The following is a 12,158-nucleotide window of genomic DNA, read 5'->3' on the forward strand; positions in this document are numbered from 1 at the left end:
AAGCTCCAGCTGGCAGGGTCGTGTTGCTTCGGTGGAAAGGAGCAGGAGAAGCCTCGCCCCGTGGGGTTGGCTGGACAGGCGGTGAGGGCCACCGGGTACAGGCTCCGGCCTGCCGCGGCCATCACGCATGTCCAAAATCACTGGCCAGGGAGCGAGTGGCAGGCCGGCTGCACGGGACCCGGCTCTGTGTGGGAGGGTCGCACGGCCTCCACAGCTCCCTCAGACGCCGCCCTTCACTCCGGAAACTCCTCTGGCCTCACTCAGCCCGCGGACGCTCGGTCAAGCTCCACGGAGCCGGTCGCTGCTCCCGCAGTGGCTGCCGCACCCCGTGACCGGGCTTCTGTCCAGTGGCTGACCTTTGCACTTTGAGAGGGGGTGGGGGACTGTCCTTGAAGGTGTCCCCAGCACGTGTCACAAGGCTGTGCACCTGTCCACAAGGACACATGCGTGTCCCGCCCCTACTACAGGCTCTGCACTCTACCTGCGATTCCGTCCTGGACGTGTGTGCTTGTGTCCACCATCCTGTACCACAGGGGAGGAGACCCAGGCCCAGGAGGGGCCGCGGGGGCCCCGCTTGCGGGTCTGGTCCCACCCTCCTGATTGGAGTGGGAGAGCCTCAGGCTGGGAGCTGGCCCAGCACCACCAGTGGGAAAACAGAGAAGACTTTCAGAGTCACCTTGGTCCACAGAGGGGGCATGGGCTCACGGACGCAGACCCTCCCGGTGCCCCCGTGCAGGCGCCCCAGGGTGGCCCTCGGCTGTCTCTGCTCCGTTCCGTGGTGTGGATGGTGTTGTGGGCTGAATTTTGTCCCCCGAAGAGAGATGTCCACTCCTAACCCCCGTTCCTGTAACAGGGACCTTATTCGGAAACCGGGTCTTTGTGGGTCTAATCAAGTTACAAGGAGGCCAGGCTGGATTGGGGTGGGCCCTCAATCCCGTGAGGGTGTCCTTAACAGAGACAGAAAAGGACACACGGACACAGAGAGAAGCCATGTGAGGATGTAGGCCAGAGAGCAGGGAAGCCCAAGAATTGCCAGCAACTCTGGAGCTGGGAGAGAGGCGGGGACAGCTCGCGTTCCAGAGCCTCCAGAGGGGGCGGGGCCCGGCCGACACCTTGTTCCAGACTGTTCCAGATAAGTGTTGTATGCTGCTTTGAGTGGTGGTCCAGGACGCTGGTAGAGATGGGAAGATTCCAGGAAGCGGCTGTCTCCACCTGGACACCGCCCCCTTCCTGGTCAGGGGGCGCCTCGTGGGGCTTAGGAGGGCCCCTCATGGGGTCCAGCTGCATACCAACCACCAGCCCGGCCCATTAGCCCTGACTGCCTCCTGGCACCGTCCCTCCGCCCCTCCTCTGCGCCAGACGGGCCTTCCGCGGGTTTCCTTCCCTCAGCGCCGTGCAGCCCCTCCAGTCCAGCCCCTCCAGTCCAGCTGTCCACCGTGACCCCCGCCCAGCACCCTGCCACCTTCCCTGGCCTCCCTGCTTCCACATCCTGATCTTGCAGAAAACCCTCATCTCTGCTGGGTTCCCTGGCGACAGAGAGAGGCTGGCTGCTTCCGGGCTCCCCGCAGAGGATCTGTCTTGCCCACGCGCAGCTCTGGGCCCTGGAGGATCAATGTCTCTGCTCACCCACAGCCCATTGGAGCCGTAAGTGCAGGGAGCATACTCCACAGCTGGGGACATCTTGGAGGGACACGGCTCCCTTTTCCAGGCTCCCCAGCCTCCCCCCTCAGTCTCCCCACGTACCCACGGCCCACCTCACAGGCTCCCCACGGCCCCTTGCCCCAGTGACAGGCCCTAACCTACACAAGCGGGTGAACCAGTGTCTGGGACCCACACCACGGGCAGGAAGGAGCTGGCCCTGGCCACACGGACGCCATCCCGCTGTGCTGGGCCCTGTGTGCCCCATCTCACCTGATCCCCCAGCCCCTCGTGGAAGGGGTTCTCCCTGAGATTCAGGTAGGGAGTTCCAGGCTCTGCCAGGTGTAACGGCCTCCAGTGACTCACAGTGGGGAGCGGGTCCCGATGCGCACGGGGCTCCTGTCACTGCTGTAACAAAGATCACCCACACAGATTTAGTCCCGTACAGTCTCCTGGGCCCGAGGTCCTACAGGGTCTCACTGAGCTAAAGGCAAGGTGCGGGTGGCACTGGTTCCTTCTGGAGGCTGCAGGAGAGAATCAGTTTCCTGGGCTTTTCCAGCTTCTAGAGGTCTCTGCACACCTTGGCCTGTGGTCTCCCCCCGCTCCATTCACAGCCAGCCTCTCTCTGACACAGACCCTCCTTGGCCACAGAAGGTAACACATTCCCAGTTTCCAGAATCAGGACGTGGACAGCTTTGGGGCCACGATTCTGCCCATGCTGTCTCAGCAGACCCGCAGACACACACGTGCATCTGGCCTGGCCAAGGACACAGAGGTTCCTCCTTGCACGTCCCGACCCCCCGCTTGCCTTGTCCACGGCGCCAGGCCCAGGGTAGCCCCGGGAGGATCGGATGGCTGGGACACAAGCTGCCCATTGTGAGTCCGTGGGTGGATCCCGCAGGGCCTGGCTTGCCCGAGGCCGGCATCCTCCTGCCCGGTAAACAGGCCTTTGTTTGGGCAGCAGGGTCCCCACCCTGCCCTGTGCTGGCCAAGACCAGACTCAGAGTCTGGCTCCCCTGCCTGCCCGCCGGGTGACACGCTGTCACTCAGTCACCCTGGCATCAATGCCTTGAGCCATCAGCAACTTCTGAGAGCAGGAAGCTCAGCTCAGGAGGCTCTGGGGCGGGGTGAGCAAAGCCTTCTGGGAGCACTTATCGTAAAGCGTCAATCCGTACCGAGGAGAAAACCATATGTGAATGAATTTTGCTTTAAGTAAAAACATGAGATTCTGGGGACATGGTGACTTTGTCGTGGGTACTTGGGACCTCTCCCTCTGGGGCATTAATTCATGACCTCCACGGTGGGGGGTGTGCTCAAGGAAAGGGAGCCACCCCCAAATGCTACACGGGTCTGGTGGCCAGCAGGTGCTGGGGCTCTCGGTTAGTGCTGTCACTATCGTCACCAAGGAAAGAGGAAGGAGGGGGAGGGGAGGCTTGGCGGCAGGGACCTTGGGGAGGGTAACAATTACATCGAGGGTCAGACCTGGAAGGAAACCAATAGGGCCTGGTGGCCGGGGAAGAGGCCTGGAGCCCAGAGGAAGGGGAACAGGGTCCTGACTCCGGGTCAGCCCCTCTCCTGCCTGCATGGGCTCCACGGCCTCACCTGCTTGGTGAGGCCAGTTTTCAGCCTTTCCTGAGACCGCACCTCCTCCAGGAGCCAGAGGCCCTACTCTGATAAGTCCGTCGTCCCCGAGGCTCAGGAATGAGGACCCTCTGGGAAAGAGCCAGGCCCAGATAAATGACAACGTCCCACATGTGCAAAGAGCGTGTCCCACTCCTGCAGACCCCCAGAGGGGCTGGGCTGGACGGCCCCCTCTAGGCCGCCATCCAGACTCCAGGGGACAGGAGAGGCTGAGGACCGGGCTTGGTGGCCCTGTGCCAGGGCTGGCTCTCCTTCGAGGGTCATGACCGCTGACGGCAGAGCCAGAGGCCTGGTGGCAGGAGAGGGCGAAACAGGAGCTCCTCAGGGAGCACAGACCTGGGTGGGACAGGGGGAGCAAAGGGGAAGAGGGGCAGGAAGGGAAGTCAGCGGAGAGAGAGGCCTTAGCCCAGAGGAGAGAGGAGCGGCTTGGCACCTCCCCACCCAGCGCTGTTGCGGGAGGCGCGGTATCCCCACCGAGAGGGGTCTGTCTTTCCCGCCACCACCCCCCACCCTCCGCCCAGCAGGGCCTCCCAGCATCCCGGGGGCAGCCGGGGCAGGCTCCAGGGGCCACTCTGGATCTCCCCCAGGCGTGGGCAAATCCCCGTTGCACCCAGGCCTGATTCCAACAGGCTCCCTCCCACCTGCTCGCCACCTCAGCTTCTGGAATTGGACTCTGCTCCGTCTGGTTGAGGCCCTGCCTGTCTCCTAGGCCCCCCGGGGCCCCCTGGGGCAGGCCGTGTCCCTGAACTCAGCCCAGATGCCCCAGGCACAGGTGCTGCCAGATGCTTTGCTGGGGGCTTTGTACAGGTGCCGCTGGGACCGCATGTGAGGCGCCTGGCACGCCACGAGGCTGGCGTCTCTCAGAATAGGCAGGAAACAGATGGCCCGCTTATGGGAGAAAAGAGGCTTGTTCATGAAAAGAGCATTTTCGGAGGTGCTGCCAGGGTTGAGGGAAACCACCAGAGCCGCCGCAGCATCAGTGGACCTGTGAGGGCGGCAGCTGTGACCACCCCCAGGCCGAAGGGGTCTGGGAAGGATGCTTGTTACCGAGCGAGGGCCAGGGCCTCAGGCCTCATGGCAGCTCCTCTCCTCACAGGGGGTGAAGGAGAAAACGTAGCCCTCCCCACACGCTTTCCTCCGTATGACGTCCTCTACTCTTCCTGCTTGGCCGAAAGTTCCGGCCGGAAGCTAGAGGGTGAGGGAGTCAGGTGGGCAAAGTCACCCACCCGCTGGGCAGCTCCCTGGGGCAGAGCGTGGGGTGGAAAGAACGGGGGTTCCTGTCTCGGATAAGAGGGTACCTGGGGGGAGCAAATAGCCGGTCATTACCCCCCAAACGGGAGACATTTGACAACGTTAATGTGGTGGTGGTGAAGGTGACGATGGAGGACGCGGAGGTTGTGCCAACGGCGGTGATGATGACGTTCCCAGCGCTGGAGACGAGGTAAGCCCCCCTCTAGAGTCCGGGGCCATCTCACGGCACGTTGCTAGCTGCGGTCAGGTCACGAGTCCGGCGTCGATTTCTTTTCGAAGCCCCACACCGGTCACCTCGCGTCCCGTCCACGTCCGTCCAGGCGGGTCGCCCGGGCACAGTGAGGGCCGCCCGGCCCGACCACCTGGCCAGGATAGTCCTGTTAGCTGTGAACCCACCACCTAGCCCCCGTTCACGGTGGCCATCGACGCATCCTTGACCCTCCCTGAGCCACTGAGCACCGGTCACACCTGTGGAGGCCCCTGTGCCCTCTTATTCGGGTTACTTACTTCCCAAGGTTCCCACAGGCCTTGTGCAGGAAGCGGCCTCCCGGGGTGGGGATGCCGCCCTCCCCACAGGGTTCCTCCCGCCCCAGATGCCCACCCACTTGGACAATGTTGACTTCCTCTTCGCGCCCTCCACCCCCTCCGGCCTCCCTCCTCCACCCTCCTCCTGGTCAACGAGTAGCTTCTCCGCCTACGGCAGGGACGTGGGTCTGTGAGTCGCGGGGAAGAGTGTGCCAGCCACCGGCTGGGCGTCCAAGCCTTCCCCCTGCTGCGGCACGCTGCTCCCCTCCCCCCTGAGGCTCCGGGCGCTGGGCTCTCACACTCCAAGTCCACATGGCAGAGCCCTTCCTGACCTTGGGTTCTTTCCACATGAGTTCCCTCGGTCACTTTTTAAACCAATCCAAACACGCGCCCGCACGCACAGACCACAGAAGCAACGTCGCTCTCAGACCCTGTCCCCACGTGGCAGTGGGGAGCTCTTGAAGGGGCTCGGAGGGGCCAGGCCCAGCCCAGAGAAGGTGTCGCGCCCTGTCCCACGCCTGGGGGCCGGCTCTCTAGGGACAGAGTGTGGCGCTGCATGACTGTGGCGGAGGTCTCAGACCTACACGAGTCCGTCCCAACCGCGAAGCATCCCCGGGACTCCCGATGCCTGCCCCCAACACCCCAGACGGGTGGACCTGCTTCTCCAGGCTCTGGTAGGCTGAGCAATGGCCCTTCCCGCCTCCCACCCCTACAGCATCCCCCACGGACGTTGTTGCGGACCCGATCCAAGTCTGCTCGTTCCCGGGAAACCCCGCACCGGGGTCTGCCCACTCGACCGCCTCGCCGGATCACCCCTGGATCACGCACCACCCTCCCACTGGGTTCCCTGCCGCCCCCGCCACCATCTGTCTTCCACGCGGCAGCCGACGGAGCCTGAGAACACGCGCCGAGGGGTCTCCCCTCCGCTCACAGCCCCCGCGCGCGGCCTCACCGCACCAGCCTGAGCGGAAGTGCGACCACGGGCCCCAGGCCGCCCCGCTCTGCCTGCCCTGCTTTTTCCACAGCACTTAGCGCCTTTTAATCTACTACTTCAGGCCTGTGTTCTCTTTTTTGCTTTTTTCCTGTCGTCCCACACGCGGGCACTAATTCCATACAGGCCCGGGTCTGTCTGTTTTGCTCGCCGACATATGATGAGGGGGAGGAGAGGACGCAGCGCCTGGCCCAGGCCCGGCCCATGGGAGGTGCTTAGTAAATATTTGCTAAGTGAATGAATGCACGGAATGCATTTCTATTTCCAGCCCCAGCCAGGCCCCTGGCAACCCAGAAAGCAGACAGCGCTGCAAAGAAGAAAGCCCCAGCTCTCAGGGTTTGAGGACGGTTTCCGTTTGAAGGGCTGGCTGAGAAATAGGTTTTTCCCTCCTCGGATCTCAGATCTCCCAGCACCTCCTGCTGCCAGGTTTCCCCGAGCAGCTGAGCGGACAGGCTGGGGGAGGGGAGGGGGCTCCGGGGTGGGGGCGGAGCACGGAGGCCGCAGGCTGTCCCTGCAGCTGTTCCCGGGGCAAATGCCTGGAATTCTGGGATCATTCCCACCGGCCAGGCCAAGCCCGGGCCAGCCGAGGGCTGACCCCCTCCAAGCCAGGAGGGCCTGCCTGCCACTGCCTTCCGTGTTCTCCCGAGAGAGCCGTGGGCCTCGTCCCGGACCCCGAAGGCCAACCTCGTGGGAGTGACGGGCCCGAGTGTGCCCCCTCCCAGCCCTCCCGGGGGAGTCGCAGCTCAGCCTGGCCTGTTCACTGTCACACGCCGGATGGCCCGGGCCCGCTCCACAAGTCACAAGGCAGATTTTCCATTAGCGTCAAACGGATCCTGACCTGCAACTGATGTGAGCGGAGAGGGGGAAGTGTTTTGGATAACTCGCATCCTGGGGATCTCCGGGGCTAGGCCCCCAGAGGGCACCGCACCCCCGCAGGAGGGGTGGGAATGGCCCTTTGAGGGCTGACCTGCTCATGCCCCTCTGCCTCCTTCCACCTGTCTCACGCCCACACAGGGACCCTCCGCAAAGTGAGGGACACGACCCGGATGCTACGAGACGGGAGGATGCGTGATTTGCCTGGTTGCAAGTGCCTACTGGCTGCTTCTGCGCCCCACACGTTTGTGGAGCACCTACTGTGTCCCTAGCACTGTGACCTCTGGGTGACCCCCGCCCCGCCAGGCATGAGAAAGTCGGGGTGCTCCCGACATGAGGTGTAAGGGTCCCGAGGGGCACTATCAGCTGGGAGTGGAGGCAGGAAATCTCTCCCCGGACTGCCAGGCACTGGTGCTTTCAACTTCCCAGATACAATTTCCTCTTCGTCTTGGGAACAAAATCCCTTTGCTTCCCTTTATCAAAACTTCCTTGCCCAAGCTTTACCCTCATGATGGCTTCTGTTGCTGGCTTACAGCCTCGCCATCCCCAGGGTGGTCACATGGGCTGGCCGCAGTCACGCGACCCAAGGCCAGCCAAAGAGAGAAATGCACGCCCCCACCCCCAGAAACCAATTAAGGGACGCCCGTGGTGACCCAAGTCCAAACAATCAAAATGACGCTCAGGGTTTTGCTGGAATGGTGAAGGCAGAATGACCCTGGTCCTCCAAGTGGGGAGTCCTGAGGACCCCTTAGGCCTAGAGCTCTGGGGCCACCTTCGCCCGAGAGCAAAGCCAAGTGAAATCAAGGTGAGAGTCTGAGTAAGATGCTGCCCGGTGGCGTCTTTGAGCTGCGGCCACGCCTAAAAGTTAGCTGCCTTCTACACTCTCCTGTCGAGTGAACCAGAAAACTCTTCGTTCCTGAAACGAGCTTCGCTTGGGGCCCGTCCCTTGTAACCAAAGGAATCCTCTGTGCAACTGAACAGTATAATTCTCAATGTATGGAAACGGGGTTCTCTAGACGCGTACGGGGAGCAAAGCAACGGTAAGGAAGATAGAGCCTTCCTGGCTCTTGAAAGCGGGGAAAGGGATCTCGGGTTTGGGCAGATACATGTGCAAACTCACCTCCTCCCTGGGCTCCTTCTGGAACTGCCCACACTGGCCTGGCCTCCAAAAATCCGAACCCTGCTGCTGACAGGCTCCACCACTGGAGCAGCTGTGTTTATGGCACTGGCATCATGGTCCCCCTGAGTGACCATCTCACCTCCCTGCTAGATGGGATGAGTTTTCTTTCCTCCGCAGCTGTCTGGCCGCGGGGGGCGTCCGCGGACCCGCGGCTGGGGGACCGGCCGGACCCCCGCCCGCCACTGCCCATCACAGAGCTTGGTAGACAGATCGCCGTGTCGTCAGGGCAGTCTCAGTCTGAGCCTCCCGGCTTCCCTCTCCCCACCCCCAGCACCTGCCACATCTCCCCGAGGGTCAGGCCGGTGGGCCAGCAACGGGTCCGGGGAGGGCCCGCAGAGCATACAGCAGGCAGCACAGAGCAGCAAAGAAGTCAGGCTTCGGCTGCAGAGAGATGAACAACCGCCCATCTCATCATGCCCTCACCTTACTAGAGGTAAACACATGACCCCCAGAGCTTCATACCTGCCCACACATGGTGTGAGATGGGAGAGGCCGGACCCAGCCTGTGGTCACCTGGGGGAGGCAGCATGGTGGGGGGGGGCAGCGTGGCCTGGGGGAGGCATCGTGGCCTGGGAGGGCAGCGTGGCCTGGGGGGGACAGCACGGCCTGGGGGGCAGCGCGGCCTGGGGGGGCAGTGCGGCCTGGGGGGGCAGCGTGGCCTGGGGGGGCAGCGTGGCCTGGGGGAGGCAGCGTGGCCTGGGGGAGGCATGTGGCAAAGGCAAACCCAGGCCCAGATCGTAGAGGCAAAAACACTCTCTCTGAAAAGAAAGGTCTGGGTTCAAGGCCCAGAGAACGGGGATTCTGAAAAGAGAAAGCGTCCAAGCAAAAAACCCAAGGGGACTGTCTGCTGTGCCCTGAGTTTTCACCTTGAACCAGACCATGTGGGGAATGCTGGGGCCCTAGAACTCTCTGGAACTCTCTGGGGAGATCTCTAGGGCCTGGAAAAGACCTCACGGACTGATTTGCAGAAGCTGCATCGGGGGAAGAAGCTGTCGACTGAGCCCAGCGCGGGGTGAACTGGGTGGAGGGTGGGCTCTGAGAAGGGGCAGGGCAGGCTCCCAAAGTCTGGCCGTCCTGGGGGAGAAGTGGGTTTTGCTGGCGCCTTCTCTACACCCAGAGTCTTTCCGCTCCCTCCTTCGCTGCGGCCACGTGGGGCCCTGAGCGTGGACAGACTGCCACTTCCCCTGGCCCCGCTGAGCGGGTTCCTAGAGAATCCTTGCAAGCCACCAGAACAGACCGCTATCAAAGAACCAATAACTAGAACCAACAGCAGCATAAAATATGTCCAAACCACGAGTCCCAAGAATTCCCGTGAGAGTGGTGACGACCTGGGCAGGTCTGCGAGCCCCTGCAGGAAAGGGGACCGCTCTTCCTCTAGATGCACACCCCCACGTGTCTCCCCTCCCCCAACTCCCCCAGCCACGCGCCTCAGGGGGCATCTAGGAGGGAGCCAGCCACAGGCGAGCAGGCCGAACGTGTGTGGGCAAATGGAGTAGGTGGCCGGTGCCCCTCGCCGGCCGGGGCCCATCCTGCTGGCGGGAGATAGCGCTCCTAGGTTTCTGCGCCTGGGGGTGGGGGGCAGAACCCCCCCCCCGGCAGCCCACCTCCTCCGGCTCCCCTCAGGGACCGTGATGCACCAGGCAGCGTCCAGCGCGGGAGAAGGGCCTTTCCTCTCTCCAGCTCCTCCATTGGCAGCGACCAGATGCGCTGGGCCGGCTGCTGACACGGACCCTGTCCAGGCTAGTTCCGTGACTCCCGTGGACAGAGGGCCACGCGTGCCTGGGTGACAGCACGCGCCTGCAGGCCCGGGGCTGAATCCCCAGGGTGTCCAGAGCCAGTGGACGCAGGGGGCAGGTGTGCGATCAAGCAGGGCGAGGGCGGGGCGGTGAGCAACCTTCCCACGGCAGTAGTGGTGTTGGTGGCTCGACGAGCCGAAGGCGGGTGTCCGAGGCGGCCTCGGGGCTGACCCAGAGGGACGCGCACACGGAGGGGACTTTGGCCCACCGTTGGGAAGAGTGCGTGAGGCTCCGGGGAGACAAGGTGAGTCCGGCCTTGAACGGCTGAGTCTGGGGTGACGGGGACCCCGGGACGGAATGTCCATCCCACCAGCACAGAGGTACCGAGGGTCTGGGAGGGGCTGGGGCTGGCCGGGCGGGCCTGGGTCTGGTGGGTGCCCCCACCCTGCTTCCCAGGCTGGCCCCACTGGTCACATTCTCTGAGCTGTTTCTGCAGCGTTTATGGAAATGTAATTTTGCCCGGGAGATGCATACGTAATTGGGAATATTTTAATGTCTGTTTACAGTCACTGTTCTTGCCTGACTGATTAGCAGCGTTGAGGGAGAGGATTGTGCCGGGCGGCCTCCGTGGGTGCAGGGCTCCGGATGCCTGTTTCTGGGATTCAAGTGCCACTTCATTTGGAATAGTCCTCTGGGTCCAGAGCAGAAAGTGACCTCAGAGACGAGCCCGTCTCTGTCACGGGGCTGGGCCGCAGGACCTAAGTGAGCCAACAAGGGACACCCTCACTCAGCGTTCTGGAGGCTGGAGTGTGAGGCCCACACGTCAGCCGTGATATTCTCAGGCTTGGGTCACATCACCTCAGTCCCTGCCTCCATCGCCACCTGGCCTCTTCCCTGTGTGTCTGTGAGTCCTCCTCTTATAAAGACACCAGCCGTCGGATTTAGGGCCCACACTCACCGCTAGGACCTCACCTCAGCTTGATTACGTCTGCAAAGACCTTATTTCCCTATAAGGTCACATTGTGATGTTCCAGGCAGATGTGAGTTTGAGGGAACCTATTCAACCCACTCCATCGTCCCACAGTCCCACACAGATGAGGAAACCGCATCTGAACTGTGAGATTTTTCAGGCCGGCTGGGATCGACCTTGGAGCACAGCCTGTATCCTTCCCGGCCCTGCCTTCCAACGACCAGCTCCCCTAGAAGCTCTGGGCCTTCAGCGCTTGGCCCCCTTCCAGCCGGCTGGGCTCCCCCGTCCTGGGCCCATCCTCCCCCCTCCAGGGAGCGGTGAGGAGCCGTCTCCAGACACACTGTCAAGTGGATAAAGCTGGATGCAGTAAGCAGTGTGCTGTCTTTGGTGCAATAAAAGGTAAAAATAGGAATATGTGCGTGTTTATTTACATTTGCAAAAGATACGAGCACTGGAGTGATCAATCAGAAACCGATAAAAATGGTGATTGCGGGGTAAGCGGAGTGAAGCAGGGCAGTGAAACTTTGCGATAGGGTGTGCGTTAGAAAACCCACCCAGCCCTCCTCCTGTCTCCCTTACCGCTCAGAACACTTGGCCCTGATGCTTCTGTCACCACACGTGGGGGCTTTGGTCCCCACCGCAAGCAATTCTCCGCAACACCAGCCGGGTGTCCTACAATTTAACTCAATTCTGGCACCATCCACCCAGAGACAGCGTCGGATCCCACAGGTTAGGGGCTGAGTCCCACGACACCCTACCCCTGTCACCCCCGACACCCCCCCTTCAGGTGCCAGTCACAGCCAGCAGGGCCCAGCGGACCCACCGCTTCTGACCACGGGCTGCAACCAGGGTTCCCACGACCCTCCTGGGCTTCCATCAGTTTGCTAGAGCGGCTCCCAGATCTCCAGGAAACACGGTCACCGGGTCATCGTGTGATAAAGGAGGGGACAAAGTTGCAGATGAGCAGTCGGATGGAGGGGTGGGTACGGCGGGTCCCGGAGGGTCCTGAGCACAGGACCTTCTGTCCCGCAGACTTGGGGTGCGTCACCCTCTCGGCGGGGACGTGTGCACCCGCCCGGCAGCTCTCCGGGCCCCACCTGCTGGGATTTGCGGGGCTTCCTCACGCAGGAATGAGATGGCTCATCACCTCCATACCCAGCCCCTCCCCCTCCCCAGAGAATTGGGGGTCGGGGCTGAAAGTTCCGAGCTTCCAGTCCCGAGCTTCAGGTCCCCAGAAAGACCCAGGACCGATCCAGGAGCCCACTGAGTCACCTCATTAGCCCAAAAGATGCTCCCAGTGCCCTTGTGACCTAGAAAATTACGGGGCGTTCGGGACCTCTGTGCCGGGGACGG

General features: G+C 62.5%; 1 long non-coding RNA gene across 2 annotated transcripts; it reads left to right on the top strand.

The window, feature by feature from the left end:
* Positions 1–3,959: 3,959 nt before the first annotated feature.
* LOC121035891 (uncharacterized) lies at positions 3,960–8,466 on the top strand. Of its 2 annotated transcripts, XR_005793129.1 has the most exons (4): positions 3,960–4,720; positions 5,771–6,895; positions 7,061–7,959; positions 8,371–8,466. It is a non-coding gene; the product is annotated as an uncharacterized LOC121035891 (long non-coding RNA). The 2 variants fall into 2 exon arrangements; XR_005793128.1 differs by lacking the exon at positions 3,960–4,720 and having other exon boundaries at positions 5,411–6,895.
* The last annotated feature ends 3,692 nt before the right edge of the window (positions 8,467–12,158 follow it).

This window comes from Herpailurus yagouaroundi, unplaced genomic scaffold (genome assembly GCF_014898765.1).
Source record: "Herpailurus yagouaroundi ecotype Mexico unplaced genomic scaffold, PumYag 162, whole genome shotgun sequence".
Classification (NCBI taxonomy): Eukaryota; Metazoa; Chordata; class Mammalia; order Carnivora; family Felidae; genus Herpailurus; species Herpailurus yagouaroundi.